Consider the following 14,560-nt stretch of genomic DNA (forward strand, 5'->3'; position numbering starts at 1 on the left):
AAACAGATCGACCAAAATAAGGAATTGTTTAATCATCATTAACAAACAAAAGCTGAAGAGCCAACCATAAGGGAGCAGCGTTCAATATGAAATCTGTTTGATGACCAATGAGTAGGTAGAACCTGTAGTGCAGACCTTCTGAATCGCAACTGAAAACAAAAATAGACCATCCAATCCTATTTCTCTGCTATGGTAGATGTCTTCGTTTTAAATTTAGGCGTTCGGTCTTTGACTGTTCGCTTTCCTTTTTTCCGTTTGAATAAAAACTAATTCTTAATAAAAATGGTTTTGAACTAAGATTTTGCCTTTAATAAAGGGGAAATCGTATTGTCAATGAACGATCCCAGCTGCAATTTCTCCCTTTAAACATACACAACATAAATATGAGGTCAAAAACTGATTCCATAGAGAGTTTTGGGTGCCATCGTCTTTCACGAGATATTCTGATCATCAGATCACCAAGAATTGCTTCAATGGGAGGTCTTGCAGGCTGTTTCCTTCCCAGAGGAAAATTCCAAAATGAATCCGAATGCTCAAAAACAAATATGTAGAACAAAATGACAGAAATTAAGACCATTGTGAGCAGTAACAGATATATCTCCCAATCTTTCCAATCTCTTTTGCAAGGAATTGGATTAACTCTTGCGGCCCATTCAGGTGATACTGACAATAAAGCTCTTCCATTAGAGGAAAATTCTATTGATGTGATAACCGCACCAGGGTGAGCTCTTTTAATAGAATGCTGCACTTGCATTTGTCGCACATCAACTATAGAGATATCTCCCTTGGTGCTTCCTATAGAAAGGAATTTTCCATTCCGATTGATGCCAAATGCAGTGATCGGATTGTCCAGAAACTTCTTCCCTCCTAACTTTCTCCATGTAGTAATGTCCCAGACTGCAATTCTTGATTTTCCACCTGAATTAGACTGTAGTTAATTGCCTTTTGTTATAGTGCAGAAAAGGAATGGCTTGGTTCCATCTCGAGAAAATCTACAAAAGTCAATACTCTCACCCTGATCACGTGTTAAAGTAGCTAATGGTGCAGCCTTTATGATGTCCCATACTCTTGCAGGGCCGTCATTTGATGTTGAAGCAAGAAAAGCCGAGTCCAGGCTGAAATCTAAGTCTTTAAATGAACTGTGGGTTTTTGGTTGATCCAGTAAAACTTGCAAGCTGGGCCATTCAAAGATGCGAAGGTGTCCATCCTCTCCTCCTGTAGCAAGCTTAGATCCATCAGCACTAAATGCAAGGCACTTTTGAGGTCCTATCTCTTGCATAGGAGACAAAACCATATCCGATACGTTCAGTTTTGAATTTCCATCCAATTCGAAAAACTTGCTTGGAGCAGAAGAAATGAAATTGTTTTGATTTTTATTGAAGCTGCGATGAATTTTTGTCTTTGAGGCTCTGTGCACCACGCACAAGCCCAGTGCACAGCGTCTCCTGGATGCGCCGCGCCAGAGGAAAAATGCATTGTCCTGGTATCAAACCACGATTTTGTTCCTCCACATTTATACTCAACTTTCTGTGATGTCAATGGATTTACCTCATATAATTGAGAACTTGATTTTTGCTTCGTACAAACCCATTTTTGTAAAGTTTTGGCTTCAGCTCTTTTCACATTTTAAAACAAACTTTGTTCCTTTGTTTCCTCTGACTTTTGAACTTGAATGATGAAACTTTTTGTCAAATTTTACAGGGATGATTGATTTTGAATACGACAAAGGATGACTAGGGTTGCGCCTGGATATTTTGACAATTGGAAACTTGAAAAATGTACATGACATTTATTACAAAGAACAAAATGACGACTGTCTTCAAAACAGGGTTTTGAAGACAAGTCACGATCAAGCAATATAACAATGAAATTTTGCGATGAAAACTTATTCTGATCCTCCCTCTGGCCTGCTGGCATTAAACCCTAGACCTAATGACTAAAATAACTCTTTGCTGACCTAGACATCAAAGAGGATTGTAAATGATCTTAAAATTGATTTTTTGAATAGATCTGAGCTAGCAGGATAAGGCATGAGGGGTAATGAGTGACAAGGCCCTTCCATCAGATTATGGCATGCCCCTAGCGGAATGCAACTAAGTGAATCGAGCGAGACACCTAAAAAATGAAATGAAAAAAGAGAAATGATCTCTGACGGAGGGATGTAAAGACCAACTCTAACAAAGTGCCCTAGTACAATTCCTTCATTCATCACCATATGACATTTTTCAGTACTCAAGGAAAGATGAGCTTGTATACAATGTTTAAGTACTTTCTCAAGGTTTTGTAATGCATCTTCAAAAGTCACACCATAAGGAGTAAAGTCATCCATAAATATCTCCATAGAGTCATTAAGCATATCAGAAAAGATTCCTATCACTGCTCTTTGAAACGTTGTTGGAGCATTACATAGTCCAAATGGGAGAACTCTATAGGCAAAAGTTCCCCAAGGACTAGTAAAAGTAGTCTTGTCTTGGTCTTGGGGTGCAATTTTGATTTGGTTATATCCGCTAAAACCATCTAAAATGAAAAAGAATCTCTTTCATGACAAGCTGTCTAGCACCTGATCAATGAATGGCAAGGGGAAATGATCTTTTTGAGTGGCTTTATTTAAGTCTCTATAGTCTACAGACACTCTCCATTTCCCGTTTTTCTTAGGTACTATCACCAATGGAGAAACCCATTCACTGTTAGATATGGGGTATATAAACCCTGCATTAAGCAATTTTTGAAGTTCTTCCTTAACAATTTCCCTCAAATTGGGATTCATTTGCCGCTGGGGTTGACAGACTGGTCGACACCCCTCCTTAATATAGGGACGATGAGTACATAATTCAGGAGAGATCCCCTTCATGTTTGTGTAGTCCCATGTGAATGCTTCCTTATTTTCACGAAGTAACTTCATTAGCTGTTGTGTTTCAACATCTGATAAATTGGGGTTTATGCTCAATGTTTTGCCAGGTTCGATTTCTACTGTTATGCATTTAGAGGAGATATCAGTTGATGTTTGAGGTAAATTTTCAAATTTAAGTTTTTCCTGGGTTTCAGGTTCCAAAATTGTAGTTAATTGATTATATGTTTCAGAAATGACCGAGGAAGGTTCAGAAATAAAATTACTAATTACTACATCTTCCCTGGTGTCTTTAAGAGTTAAGGCTTGTCCAATGGTCAAAATGGGTTGAGTGTCATTATCCTCATAGTCTAACCATACATAATCATCATTGTTAATCATAAGTGTAGCATGAGGGTAAAGAGTAAGCTGCTTACTTTCACATCCATTAGAAATTGTCATTGAACCTGATCTACAACTAATAAAGGTATCTGCTGTAGCCAGCCAAGGTCTCCCCAAAATCAGAGGATGTCCCCCCAACTTTGTTTTAGTCTATAATACAACAAAGTCAGCTGGGTAGTTCTAGGATTCAACTAAAATGATCAGGTCTTCAATAACCCCTTCTGGTTTGATTGTGGAACGGTCAGCTAACTCTAGGATAGTTGGTGTCTCTTTGATTACATTTTTCAGCTGTAACAGTTGTGCAGTTTCAAGGGTCATAATATTTATAGCAACACCTAAGTCTACCAAAACTCGTGAAACAATAGTTTTTCCAACCTATACTGTGACTGTAGGATGGCCGAGATCACCATATTTTACAGGAGGAGTTTTTCCCGACATTAAAGAAGCTAGATCACCCATCACATGAACTATAAGGGGATCTTTAGCTTTCCTAGTAGGTTTCTTGATGCAAATGTCTCTAACGGTTCTGGTATAAATTGGTACATCTCTGAATGCTTGTAAAAGTGGAATTTTAACATAAAGATTCTACAATTACCTAGAAGATTAAAAGCAGGCGGCTCAGGTGTCTTAGTGAGAGCTAGACGCTCAGGAAATGGTGGCTCTGCTGTTTCAGCATCTTTATTCGAGGATGGCTCGACTGTTTCAGTACCTTTATTAGGTAAATTATTCTTTTCTGTATCTTCTTTGTCAGAGTCAGAAGAGGTAATATCATCAATAATTAGCTCAACTACTCTCCCAGATCATAAATGAATATCATTACACTGCACAGGGTAAACAAGAGATGTAGGCAGGTTCTAAATATCGATGACTTGCACAGCTTTATTATTATTAGGGTTAGGGTTCGGTTGTACAGGCAGCTGGGGTCTTATTGTCTGATTGTTTGGTGGAGCACTTGACAGCTGAGAGAGTGGTTGCTGAAACTGAGGAAATTGGTTTGGGAACAGAATTTGTTGAGCTCTCCAGTTTGGGTTCCATTGATTAAAATAAGATTGATGTGGGGGCCAAGCAGTCCACATTGCAGGGTCTACAAAGGGAGGGTTTTCTTTTTGCATGGGTGGGAAATTCATTTGATTAAAGGGTGGGTATTGCATTTGGTTGAAGGGTGGGTAGTTTGCTTGATTAAAAGAAGGATAATTATTCCAACGATTAAATGGCATACTAGAGTTCATACCTTGTCCTCGTGGTTGCCATTGCCTCCTTTGTTTTAGCAGATAAACTGCTTCAGCTTCCTCCTCAGTTGGTTGCAACGCTGCTTTTATCCCTAGTAAAGAAGGGCATTGTTGAGTTTCATGGTCCTTCTCACAAATGGTGCAAATTGGTACCTTGTCCAATGGGCATTCCCTGAGTGGATGTTTTTCTCTGCATTTAGGACAAAAGATGGCCAAGGCGGCTTCTGCCTCTGCTTGTTTCTTCTTAACCTGCAAGGTATCAATCTATGAAGCAAAGGAACTTAAAATTTCAGTTTTGAATTCCTCAAGTAGATTACCTATTTCAGATCTTGTTTCTCCTCCACTGGCTGATTTTTGGACTCTTGAATAAGTATTATCCCTGATTTTTGATCTATTTGCAGCTCCTCTTGAACATCTCTTGCAGAGGTTGACAATTTCATCATACGATTCTTTAGATATGTCCCCTTTACCAAGCATATTTAGCATGTCTAAACAATCATTCCTTACCCCTTTCAATAATATTGTCTTAAGAATATCTTTACTTACATTGGGGTGATCAGATATCTGCAGATTGTACTGGAGTCTTTCCACAAAGTCCTCCAGATTTTCGTCGTCCTTCTGAACCATCTTAAATAATTCCTTCCTTTTTTCTATATTCTAGCAATAGTCTTGATATTTGGCCAGAAACTTCTCCTTCATCTGCTCCCATGTTGTGATCACATGACCTCCTAGGCTCATAAACCATCTTAGTGCATTTCCTTTTAATGTTGTTGGAAATAACTTCAACTTTTGAGCATTAGTAACATAATCATAACTTCTACACAATATATCAAACTCGAAAAGAAACTCATTAGGGTCTTCAGAGGATAAACCATGGAAGTTAGGTAAGGTTGAGAGTGGGATGTTCATCATAGGGGTTGCTCCTTTATGAAGATCCCCAATAGGGAATTCCAAGGTGGAGAGAGAATTCTCACCTCTTCCTTCTCCTCCTCCATGTCCCCCACCAAAGAGTCATTCATTATTTCCATCCATTGGTTGTTTCCCTGTTGCACTTGCCCAGTCTCCAGCACTTTCTGTTGGACCCTCAATGTCCTAAACTGGTTCCTCAACTTCAATATCTTCTATTGGTTCTTCAATGTCCTCTACTAGTTCCTCAGTATGTTCTACTATTTTTTCAACCCTTTCAGGTCCCACTACTTCCTCTGTTTCATAGTTCGTTTGGGGAGAGTGTTGAGTCTGTGGCCTTCGAGAACTTAGCCTTTGAGAAGTTTTAGCTTTTGAGATAATCTCATCAATAAAAGTTTTTCTTCCTCCTCTTCCTTTGCCCTTGCCACCTGTAGGATTAGTTTTCTTGCGTCCTCTCATGCATCCGACACATCTAAAAGAAAATCATTAATGCTTTTAAAATATATGATTTCCTTCCCTGGAAACGGCGCCAAAATGTTGGTCACTTTAATTGCTTATTAATTCAAACAACCAAGTGCTACATAAATTTTCAACCCAGGGAAGTCTATTTATTTCAAAGGCAACTACGCACTATATGTACTCAATCTTAAAAGCAATAAAGTTGTAGTAAAAACTAGTCACACCTTGCTTTAAGCAAACTAAAGCTCCACTCTGAGTTACAACAAAAACAATCTATTTCAGACAACTACCAAAGAATTCTTAATTTCATTAAAGGAGTAATCTAATGAAAAAGAATCAATATGCAAAGGAAAACAATAGTTATGCAGTAACAGAGAACAGGACCCTATTCCCAGAGCGTGAATCTTCCACACCTGTTTTTGATTACCAAGCTTGCCAACTCATTCTGTAAACTCAATTGCCAATGAAACACTCATGAATTAACTGTAGATAAACTAAATAATGCAGCAATCGATTGGAAAGAAAACAAAGTTTCTGCGAGAATGTATAAACAATATTCAACAAACAGTACTGTTAACAAGGCATGAATAAAAGACACACTTAACACATTGCAGTAATATAATGGGTGAATCTTGTGATGAAGGTGGGCCCTGTCCTTCTCACAAGATTCCCCAGGGGACAAGAACTAGGAAGAAATGTTCAGAACAAGATTTTATTCATCCATCAATATGTCATGTTACAAAAGGATTCTAGTTCTGTTCCTTCAACTAGACATTTCCCACAGTCTGTTCATCCCCCTCTAATGTAGATGTCTCCTCTTTTTAAAGAGGAGACATCTATTACAATAGATTACATTGTAAATCCTATTTTAACCCAATATACAAAAATAGGGAATCAGTTTTCCCATCAACAAAATGCTATTACAATAATGTTGTCTTTGGATCATGGTCGTTACATCTAGTGTAGCAGCTCCTTCGGTGATCTTCTTCTGTTGTTGTCAAATCTAGAATGCAAATCACAACTGTTTCAGCCACGAGATTTGTGCGTCGTTCCTACTATTTCAGCAACTGTAGAAGTAATCTTGCAATCTCCAGGCAGTTTCAGCAATGTGGACTGCACATCGTTCTTTAACTGTTCAACAACTATCAATTCAATGATTAACTATGAAGATAGCGTAATTATATGTAAAATAATTAAATGTATAGTGATGAGAAGAAATATTGTGTACCTTTGGAATAATTGGGTTAAAAAAATAACAAGGACTTTAAATATAGGTTGGAAAGGATGACACCATAGCAAAATGTATGGTCAAAAAGAGACAATATGAGGTCCTAACAATGTGGTTCACCTAGTTTGACCTCTCAATATCCTCTCTCTTTTTCACTCAGAATACATATCTACATAGACCCAATACAATTCGCTCATATATAGTGAGGGGTTGCCTTCTAGGGCAAAAATCTGAAAATTAAACATAATTTCTACTGTCAGATCATCTGCCTAATGAACGGCCCAAATTGACTAGAAATTACTAGAATTTTACAAGGCAATTTTACATCTATTTTTGGCTTCGGGGGCAGTGCCAGGGGGCGCTCCCCAAAGGTCGTAGCCACCCCCCCCAGACCCCCTTGCAGCGAATGGTCCAAGGTGGCAATACCTTTGAATATAGAAGATAATCAGGCTACACACCCAACAACCATTTCATTGAACCAAGGAAATACCTTCTACTCCAAATCCTACTTATGGATTGACAAACCCAACTCCACATCAATTCTTCAACCACTTCCTTAAGTTGCGATCGTGCACCTCCATATAATGGCCAAGGTGTCTTAAATGATGAAACAATGTTTTATTGCACAATCACCTTACCCATGGTTAGCCTTAAAGGATCCAATTTTTCTTTAGTACCACCATAAAAAAAAACACACCCTAATCCAATATCATCTTCCAAAAGTAAGGAACTTTTATCCTTAATGCCTTATCTAGCACATTGGTTTCATTCTTGTAAATAACTTCTTGTTTCCTCCTTGCAAGTTTGGTCTCTTTCTTAGTAGAAATTTAACCATGATGCCTTATATATCTCCTAAACATCTTCCACTTTTGCATTAGAACTCTTGCCTAAAAATTTCCAACATTGCCTTAGTCATTTCAATTTGCTACAAACTTCCACCACTTCATATTTACCCAATTCCAAGACTCACTACAGGTTTTATTCTTCCTTTAAGACAAAGTTTGTCACTTGCATCCTATCCTTAACATTGCCTTTGGACCATTAAACTTATAAGTGATGTGGATTAGATCATTATATTGTTTTTCATCCATATTGATGATTTTAAAGTGGAAAAATGGATGAATAAACTCACTAGACCATTTTTCCCAGCAGGTCTCAGTTTGGAAAATTAAGGTTTGAAACTTTTCAAACGCATTTTGAGGCAATACATTTTTTGTGGGGCAAATTTTTTCCAATAAAGTGTAGAACCCACTAGCACTATTCTACTCTTAGATACCTTTCCGACGGTGCAAGAAATATCTCAAGCAAAGTCTATATTCAAAAGTTATGCCCCCTTGTAGTTGACCTTCATGTTTTAATTGCCATGATTTGAGAGAATGCCATGTCAGCCCCCATTATTCATGGAAATGGGGCTAGCCATGTGATCATGTTGAATAAGACACTCAAAGAGTCAATATTGTAACTCTAATTAAGAGTTGGTGGATTCAAACTTAACCACTAGTGTGCTATTAGGTTGTGTTATAACCAAGCCATTAGGAGGAAAAGGGGCTCCATTTTATTCGAGTGCATTGTGTTCCATAGGTGAGAAGAGTAGTTGATATATATATATATATATAGATAGATAGATACATAGATACATAGAGAGAGAGAGAGAGAGAGAGAGAGAGAGAGAGAGAGAGAGAGAGAGAGAGAGAGAGAAATTAGAAGGTTTTTCCATTATAATTGTCCACGATCCATGTGTATCACTCCTTTCTACTTGCACCCATTTCCATTGAAATAAAGAGAGAGTGAAACAACATCACCTTCCAACTACGTTTTCTCCTGTAAGGGTTTCCTGAATCATACCTTGTATCATTATGGTTGTGAGTGATTATATTTTTGTATGTTCCCTATTTTTCGCATTTTATATATCGTATGCATGAAAACAACAACTTAAAAAATATAGATGTCTATGGAAAATAACTCTCTTAGTATAGATTTTGGACTTTAAGTATAATTTTATCATATTTGTTGTGATGACTTGTCCAAGGGAATATCCATGGAAGTTTATTGATCATATTGGTATCAAATAAGGTGTCTTTAGGTATTCCATGGGAAGTTTTAGAGGATCCATATTGATTTAAGAAAAAATTATTAAAGCCATATCCATGGCCAAAAAATCTATTAATAACCCTTTAGATCACGAAGAGGGGAGATCCTTGATGCTAGAATAATAGGTTGTAGATTTTATTCATAACATGAATATCCTTATGCTGACTCTAGCTAACAAGTAGGTAATTAGAGAAGATAAAGGTTTCAACTCAGAGGTCAAATCAAAGGGGGAACTACGGGATCTAATAGAGTCTAAGAAAGAACTTGAAAAGGAACAACCCATTTCAAGTGTTGTGAACCATTCAAAGTCCATGTTCAAGATGGAAGTAAAGGTTGAAATCAAGCCATATCAAGATGAGATGGATGCTTTAAAGTTAAATCACTAGTTGTAGCAGTTAGAAGTTTATTTTAGTGTTCACCAAATAGAGGAAGAAAAAAATCTTCATTTGGGCATATGAAATTAGAGGGTCATGCCTTGACTTGGTGGGAAAGCCACATGGAAACCTTGAGGCTAGTGGGATATATTCCAGTGAATAAGTGGGCACATTTCAAAACTCTCATAAAGTCATAATTTTACCCTATTTGGTATGTATAGGGCTAGTGGATTTGATGACATTACTTTAAGTAGAGACAGGGGAAAAGTGTACATGAGTACACCACAAAATTTAAAAAGATGGCAATAATGTTGGGTATCTCCCTAAAGGACCCATATGTACTCCTCAAGTATCTAGGGGGTCTACACAACCATGTATGAAATAAAGTGATATTTTTAAAACCTAGAATGGTGAATGGGGCTTGCGTACAAGCATAATACCTAGAGAACATAATATAGAAGAAAGGGGAATCAAATGGGTCAAAGAAAAAGAAGCACTAGGAAGCTTCCAAGGAGGGGAAGAAGATGTGGAAAGGAGAAAAAGACAACATCCACAATACATTATTGAAAATATCCCCATAACCACTTCAACATTATAACATTAATGGTCATACAGAGGAGAGGTGTTGGAAGTTGCATCTAAAGTTCAATCCAAAGAACTGAAAGAATGATAAGAAGAAAAACCTCATGGCCACCACTTCAAGCAACCAATTGGAAAGCAACTCAGATGTGGATGAGAAGATTTTGCGTACATTAGTGCAAAATGGGGTGACTTTGAGTATCCTTTAACAATACGAAGAGAAGAAAATGAACAAACTCTCCCATATAAAGATATAAGTCAAGAAGATAAAAAATGATACTCTATTTGACCCAGGATCATAGGAAAATATCATAGCAAAAATTATGGCCAAGAAACTAGGAATGGAGACTTGTGACCATCCTAACCCATATCCATTGGGTTGGGTCAACAAGGAGGTAGATATAAAGGTAAACAAATAATGGAGGATCAAATTTTCTATCAATGTTGAATTTATTTACGAAGTAGAGTTGGATTTAGTTCCAGTTGATATATGTGGAGTGGTATTTTGGTGTCGTATATGTACATGCGAGATGTGATCTTGATGTGCAGAGCCAACCAACACTGCCTCACCAAGGATGTATATTCATTCATAATCAATGCACATAAGGGAAATTCAAAGATCATACTAGTAAGTGCTAACCAAGCCAAAATGTTGATCATGGATTATAGCAAGAAGTATGTTTTGTTATTTTAAGGCAAAAATTAGTTTGTAAAAGAGTCCATGAGAGATATGTCATCCCTAGAGGGGTGCACTAAGGAATAGAAATGACAAATATAAGAGTTTATATAGACCTACAAGGGTGTGTTCTATAAGCCTAAAGGGCTACCACCCAAGAATGAAGTGGAGCACTAGATCCATCTATCATCAGAATATCTATTGCCAAACATTGGGCTATACAAGCATTTCGTTATAGAGTGAAATGTGGTGAAGAATTAGTTGCAATAGCTACTAGAATAGGGTGTCATTCGTCGAAGTAACTCACCATGTGGTTCAAACATCATCATTATGCAAAAGGAGGACGAGACTTGGCAGATGCATACGATTATAGAGAATTAAGAAAATTATGCTCAAGAATAGGTATCCCCTGCCCATGATAGATGATCTATCATATTAATTGCAACAAGCCAAATACTTCACCAAGATGGGCTTAAAGTTAGGATATCACCAAGACCACTTTAGAGACAATATACCTTGAATGCCACCTTCAAAACCAAGCAATGTTTGTATGAGTGGTAGGTCATGTTGTTTGGCCCATGCAATGCACTAGTTATGTTCATGAGACTAATGAATGATATATTTCACCCTTTTCTATATTAATTTGTTATTGCTTATTTGAAGGATATAATAGTATACAATGCAACATGGGAGGGGAACATCTTCCATTTGATGCAGGTGCTAAAGATATTGAAGAAGCACCAACTGCTGGAAAGTCTCAAGAAGTGTGAGTGTGCACAATAGTCTTTGGTGTTTATGGGATTTGTCATAGGTGTATTCGAGTTGAAGATAGATCCTACCAATGTTTCTGAGGTCAAGAGTTTTGTTGGGGAAACATAGTACCTCAATAAATTAATAAATTCATTAACAACATTACCACTCCATGCCATAACAACTATGGCAAGAGTTTCAGGTGGGGAAAGGGTCAGCAGAGGGCCTTTGGAGAGTTAAAAAGGAAAATCACTCAAGCACCAATTTTGGCATTACCAAACATGCAACAAAATTTTGAAGTGGAGATAGATATGAGTGGGTATGCTATGGGAGTGGTCTTGATGTAGGGAAGAATTAATGTATACTACCATTTTGAAGCATTTTATGGGGTAGTTCTTAACTGCCCTACCTACAACAAGGAGCTCTAAGCCCTAGAGTAAGTTGTGAAGAAGTGTAAAAAAATTTGATGGGAAACAAGGTAGTAATCAACACGTATCACCAGCCAGTACAATACCTGCAGGCTTAGAGTAAGCTATAATAGACCAAAAATTACAAGTGGATGGGGGTTTTTACAGCAGTTTCATTAAGTGATCAACTACAAGAAGGGTAGATAAACAAGTTGGTCGACATGCTTTCATGGCCACCAAAATTAAACATTATAGCTTAATGAACTATTATGCACATGGAGCCTTTCACCCATGATCCATACAAAGATTATTATAAAGAGGATGAGGACTTCAAGGAGGTGTTTCAACAGTTGCAAATCCAAATTCATGTGCACGATGGTGACATCAAAATTGACTACCATATTTAGAATTGGTTAATATATAGGTTAGATGAGTTGTGTGATCCTAAAGGTGAGTGAATGAAATTGATTAGAGAAGTTCACACCTCCGAGATTGCAGGAAACTTTGGTTTGAGGGAGACAGTGGCCAACTTGTAGAGGTATGTGTATTGGCCCAAGATGCAATAAGAGGTAGCTATGTTCATAAGGGGATGATAGCAAGGCTATTAAAGGAAATTAGGGTCTATATCATTCCTTTCATGTATCCACTCGTCTTTGGGAAACATTTTCCATGGAATATGTGGTAGTTTTACCAACAACTAGGAAGGTACATGACTACTTGTTCATGATATTTGTTAGGTTCAATAATATCTATGTTTTGATGCCCTATAAAATGACCATTAGTGGAAAATAAGTGGAAAACTTATTCTTTGGACAAGTTTGGGTGCACTTTGGGATACCAAGGAGCATTGTTTCAGATAGGGACATAATATTTCTCAGTGAATTTTGGAATACATTGTGGGAGAAGATGGACATGAAGTTGAAGAGGCCTACAACTTTCCATCCACAAAAATATGGGAAAATAGAAGTAGTAAAGGAGACCTTGCTGCATATTTTGAGGGGCTACAATTAGAAGTATATGAAGACTTGGGATGAATATATGGTATATACAACACTCTCATAACATAACAATACACACTTCTATTGGTAAGTCCCCATTTGAAACATTTTTTGGATAATTTCCACCTTCACCTTTGGATATTACATATGGACAACAAGGAGAAGTGGAGGATCTTATAGAGTATTCTTTAAGGGAAGAAAAAACTGATGAGAGGATAAAGAAAATCATCTACACGTACATGAGATGTTGTATAAGTTACGAGAAAAATACAAGGTCATGCAGGATTAACACACAAAAAATAATTCATTCAAGGTAGGAGATAGAGAATCATTACAATTGAACAAGGAGAGGCTACAGGGTCCTGGTAAGAAAATCAAGGCTTTTTATATTGTACATTTGAGATACTAGAAAAAGTGGGAGATAATGCCTATAGACTCAATCTACCCCCATACATGAGCATTCCTCAGTAGTGAATGTAGAGAATTTAAGACTCTATGAGCCTTCCATACTGGATCATGAAGAAGAACAAATCCTACCTTCTATAGAGTATTTGGCATCAAATGTTCAACATAGTTGACAAAGGATAAAATGTTGCGTAAGAGGTCCATAACTACAAGGAAAGGGAAACATGAACTTGGAAGATTAGGTTGAAAGGACAAATTTCAAGCAAGGCTAAATGGTACTACAAGAAGAAGGTAGAGAACAAATTTCCCCACCTCATTCTGTAAAATATTTTGGGGACCAAAAGCCTCCAAAAATGGGGAGGTATGATTTGGATTGGATTAGTATATTATTTTTCACATCTTGATTCTTATAGTGGAAAAATTGAAGGAATCAACTCGCTGGACCATTTTACCGATGAGTCTCATTTTGGTGAATTGGGGCTTGAAACCTTTTGGAAGCAGTGGAGGCATTAAATGGTTTTTTTTGGGACAAAACATTTCCACATAAGTGTGGCACCCCCTAGCACCAAGAAATACCTTAAATAGAGTTTGTACGAAAAAATTATGCTACCTAGAAGTTGACCTTCTAGTTTTGACCACCATGATTCAAGAGGATGCCACATCAACCCATATTATTCATTGAAGAGGCAATAGCCACATGATCATTATGAAGAAGTTTCTAGAAGAGTCAATATTCTAACTCTAGTTAAGAGTTGAAGGAGTCAAACTTAACCACTAATGAATATTTCCCATAAATGAGCTAAGTAGTTGAGAGTAGATAGAGACATAAAATATAGAGAGGGTTTGTGCATTCTAGAAACCCATGGGCCACATGTCTCACTCATTTTTACTTGCATCCATTTCCATTCGAAGAAAGAGAGAGCAGAGCAACCTCTCCTTCTGGCTGAGTTTTCCCCCATAAGGGTTTCCCATGTCATATCTTGTGTTATTATGGTTATGACTGATTGTAATTTTGTTTATTATTTTTTTTTTACATATATATATATATATATATATATATATATATATATATATATATAGTTTGATGTGGTTCACGGACACTCTGGTCAATGGGTGGCTGTTACGTCCATGGAAAAATCTAGGTTGATCGACCCTGAAGGGAATCAAGCCCCGCGACAATTAACCAGGCTAACCCCAAGGGCTTTGGGGACAATGGACCCTGTGACCTC

At 37.3% G+C, this 14,560-nt stretch overlaps 1 pseudogene; it reads right to left on the reverse strand.

Moving 5' to 3' along the window:
* Nucleotides 1-307: 307 nt before the first annotated feature.
* LOC149262943 (SEC12-like protein 1) lies at nt 308-1,335 on the reverse strand (annotated as a pseudogene).
* Between the last annotated feature and the right edge of the window lie 13,225 nt (nt 1,336-14,560).

Source organism: Pinus tabuliformis, chromosome 6 (assembly GCF_031772625.1).
Source record: "Pinus tabuliformis cultivar Carrire ecotype Pingquan chromosome 6, CPIR1, whole genome shotgun sequence".
NCBI classification, from domain to species: Eukaryota; Viridiplantae; Streptophyta; class Pinopsida; order Pinales; family Pinaceae; genus Pinus; species Pinus tabuliformis.